Source organism: Carassius gibelio, chromosome A20, assembly GCF_023724105.1.
Source record: "Carassius gibelio isolate Cgi1373 ecotype wild population from Czech Republic chromosome A20, carGib1.2-hapl.c, whole genome shotgun sequence".
Taxonomy (NCBI): Eukaryota; Metazoa; Chordata; class Actinopteri; order Cypriniformes; family Cyprinidae; genus Carassius; species Carassius gibelio.
This window is the reverse complement of record NC_068390.1, coordinates 11,421,870-11,426,373: the sequence shown is the minus strand read 5'-3', so window position 1 is coordinate 11,426,373 and position 4,504 is coordinate 11,421,870.

Below are 4,504 nucleotides of genomic sequence, written 5' to 3'. Positions count from 1 at the left end.
TTTCTCTCCCGTCTCGTTCGTGTTTTGCCTGAAACAGCATATTTTAATGTCAAAAGAGACAGATGATCTGTTTGGGTATGTAGATGTTGTGTTTGATTAGGGTTATAGCTGATTGGTAGCTCTCCAGGAGCAGAGCTGCCTTCCCGTGTCATAAGATATTCCGGGTACTCTGATGAACATTTAAATCAGATGAACATTCCTATCCATTCTTATTTATAATTTCATTGTGTTTTCACTTTTCTGGCTTTAATCAAACAGAGAAGGACTTCAGCTGAGAGGTTCTTTCCCTATATCGGCCTCGGGTATGTGAGAGCGTCTTTCAGCTTGCTACATCCATCTGATGATCAGATAAACCCCAGACCCAAATAGATCAGACAGAACAGGAAAACCTGCCTTCAAAGCCTCCGACTGTTCTCCTCTGGTGGAGACAGAACCATGGGAGACATGAACACACAACAACTGCAACTAATTGAACTCAGTTTACATTTATTGGAGGAGAACTAACGTCACTGTTATGCCATTGAAAAAAAAAGAAAAAAAAAAAAAAACATGCAGAAAGTTATAGTCAATCTTGTCATCTCTAATGGTGTGGTGTAAACAGTGAGACCACTAAAAGCCAGTCGATCGAAGACTGTCATCAAACTGAAGTTGGTTTTGGGTTTAAATATGTATCATTGATTTGCCATACTTGTCACTAATAAAGCCTGTCTTTCAGAATTTAAGGATACGTCTGTTTTTTGAGAAGGAAAATATGATCCCAGCTCTCCCATATTTCTGTGTGGTTTTTGGTTCAGACTCCAGCATTAAGACCTCCAGTGTCTGCTCTTGCACAATAATGACCCATTTGCAGATGTTCTACAGCAATATGCAATATGTTCTACTGAACACCCCCTACCCACCCCCAAGTCCAACCACCACACATCTGTTCTTCAGAAACAGTAGTCAAAATACAGCCTAAACGTGCAGTCACATCAACAAATATTGCAGGGAAATTTGTGTAGCAATGTATGAATCTCTAATTACACAGAAGTCGGCTTTCTGTCGGTCAGCGCTGCAAATAATTTTGACCAACTTGACAAAACTTCCGAATGTGTGGATTCCTATTGACATGATTGCCTAGCAATAGGGCATAAGGCATTTAAAAACATTAGACAGAGGGAAGTGGAATGAAAAACGAAAGGTCCAGAGCAGCGTTTTTTGAACACTAAACTTATTTTAAATGTAGTTTTTATAATGCCATGCTGTGTAAGATACTACAAAAGACTCAAGATGCCAGTGCAACAGATAAACAAATCCATCTAGTGGGTATTACATAGAAAAACATACAAAACATAAAAAACAAAACTAAGCATGTCAACGATACATCACACAATGGGCTGGTGTGATTTTTCTGGTGATTCTAAAGTGCACATCCACTGGATACTTTACTATCCCATGAGGCCACAGGAGAGGATATGTGAATGGCAGTGAAGCAACGCAACTGACACTGGTAGGTCACATGACGGAGGTTGTACATTCATACTATATATAGAATATACTTTCTTACATTCTCTACGAAATTATTTATTAAAAATAAGTAACTTTTTACAAAACATGCAATTTCTTAAGCAGCCTAAGGCTTAAGTACAAGACTAAGAAACGGGTGAAAACAAGTCAAGTCACCTTAATTTATATAGCGCTTTAAACAAAACAGATTGTGTCAAAGCAACTGAAGAACATAAAATAGGAAAAGAGTGTCAATAATGCAAAATGACAGTTAAAGGCAGTTCATCATTGAATTCAGTGATGTCATCATGCAGCTCAGTTCAGTTTAAATAGAATCCGTGCAATCATTTTGTGTCCCCTACTAAGCAAGGCAGAGGCCACAGCAGCAAGGAACCAAAACTCCATTGGTCCATTGGTGACAGAATGGGGGGAAAAAATCTTGCAAAAAAAAAAAAAAATACTGGCTCAGTCAGGGTCCAGTTCTCACCTAGCGAGACGAAACAAGCAGTTCAATTGCAGGCTGCAGCAAAATCACATTGTGCAGAGGACTCATCTGGTTCCTGTGGTCTTGTCCCGGTGGTCATCTGAGACAAGGTCTTTACAAGGGATCTGTATCTGGGGCTCTAGCTTTACTGGTCTCGGCTGTCTTTCTGGGCTGTAGAGGTCCTTACTAGGTGCTGATCCAACATCTGGGCTGGATACATACTGGATCTGGATGACTGCAGTGACCATCTGATCTGATACAGACTGGATCTGGTGGCTACTGTGACCCTGGAATAAGAGAGAAACAGACTAATATTAGCGTAGATGCCATTCTTCTAACAATGTAGTAAGTACATTGGGTGTTATGGGAAGTGTTCCCGGTTTACCTAATTAATGCAGCCTAAAAATCCTTTAACGGATTTTAATATTAGAAATGTGTTAGTGTGTTATGTGTAAACCAGGTTAAAGAGATGGGTCTTTAATCTAGATTTTAACTGTGTCTGCCTCCCGAACAATGGTAGGTAGGCTATTCACAGAGTTTAGGCATTAAATAGGAAAAGGATCTGCTGCCCACAGTTGATTTTTGATATTCTAGGTATTATCAAATTGTTTGATATTTTGCCAGGTTTCTGCCAAAAACTTGTCCAATTGTCTATGAAACCTATGTTTTTCTGCGGGCATCACTAAGACATCCAGCCATTGATGTATGTATCTCATCACCACGGTAAGCAGGGAAGGGACCAGAGCATATTACAGTGTCTGACATACTTGTAAGTTCAAGAGATAACAAGGGGAACAGAAAACAGGAACAGAGTTCAAATGAAAAGTCTAAAACAAGACAAAAGCACAAAGAGAAAAAAAATAAACATTCCAAACACATTCAGTGTGAATGGCAAATTGCAATTAAACCTATACCTTTCATATTGATTTCCACTTAAAGCTTGAACATTTGTCCAGTTTATTTTTACATAGCACATCTTTGAGGATACAAACCATTACATTTGACATATTAACCTAGTTTCTCATTTCTCTGTTCAAACAGGCCATATTTGCATTAATCAGTCAGTCAGAAAACCATCGAGTGTTTTCAGGTCAACTGATAAACTACATAAACCAACTCTAATTAAATCAAAACAAAACATGCTAACTTTAATAAAAAAATAACTCTCTGTGAATACAGTAAATGAGCAACGTGATCCTCATTATCTGCAGATGTTTATTTTTAAAAGTAAATCTGATACCAAAACAACATTTCCCAGCAAAATTCCTAATAAGACTCGGCATAGCCCTGTATGAAAAAAATGGGAGCAGCCTAAAGTGGGCCAATCCTGTCTTTGAAAATTAAGACGTTGTTCTTTGGATTGATTTCTTATTATGCTTAAAGTCAACCGGAAATTCTGGGATATTGTTTTAATATTGTTAATCTGAGAAAATTCAATTGGTTTGTGGGATAATCCCTCAGAAATCAGAGTTTGATTAATTCCTGTGAGATCCACCCACACATGTGCCTTCAGAAGAATAGAGAAAGCAGAAAAAAAAAACAAGAAAAGAAAAAAAAACACCTTCCACCATAAATGCTGTTGTGTCTGGATTAGTGTCTGGTTATATTGCCACCATACCATTCATAATGCATTTACCATTAAAATTGTGATGTGTCAAACACTGATAACTCATTTCTTTCACCATAAATAACCCTTTCATCTCTTTTGCAGAGACTGAGGCTTGACACACTTTAAATTTTTTACTTTTGATTTTTTTTTTTCACTTTTTGAATGTTTTACAGGGTAGGTTTATTTCTGACAGTTAGTATATATATATATATATATATATATATATATATATATATATATATATATATATACCATCACTTTTGGCACTTGCATTCAACTTTGAGAATTTTGATTGGTTGAGCATATGTTGTCCACCTCCCTTTCTCTCTTCCTTTCCTCTTTGTGACTATTTCTTTGCATTTCTAGGTTGGATTCAGGAATGTGCTTCATTTCCCTAAAGGAAGTGGAGAGCGGAGCCCAGCCCTGTCACCCCTCCTCACAGTGGGCCAAAGAGTGAAAAGACCCTCTAAGCCCCTGGACGTCCTTCCTGCTGTGCCCACCCTCGACACGGCCCGATTCCCATCCACAGCTCCTCCGTGGGTCACAGTGGTCTCCTTGTACCTGGAGTAAATATTGAAGTATACAGTACATGTGGCCGTATGCCCGAGGACTCATAAACCTCCCTGAACAAACCAATAAAGTCATGAACTCAAGCAGAGAAAGCGGATGCCATTCCGGACTTTATCTGCTCAGCATTGTGGCTGATTTTATGACGTCTGCATGAGTGTTTGTCTATGTCTGAATGTTGGGGATGTTGAATTGCAGGCTAAATGTAAAAACAGGATGATTTCAAGGTCATAGGTGATCATACACTGATGGCTTGCAAGTGTACAGCTTGAAAATCCCCAGGAGAAACCCATTCACTTAGTGTAAAGTAGTATATCTATTTATCTTTTGGATAATCAAATACAATATATTAATGTTTA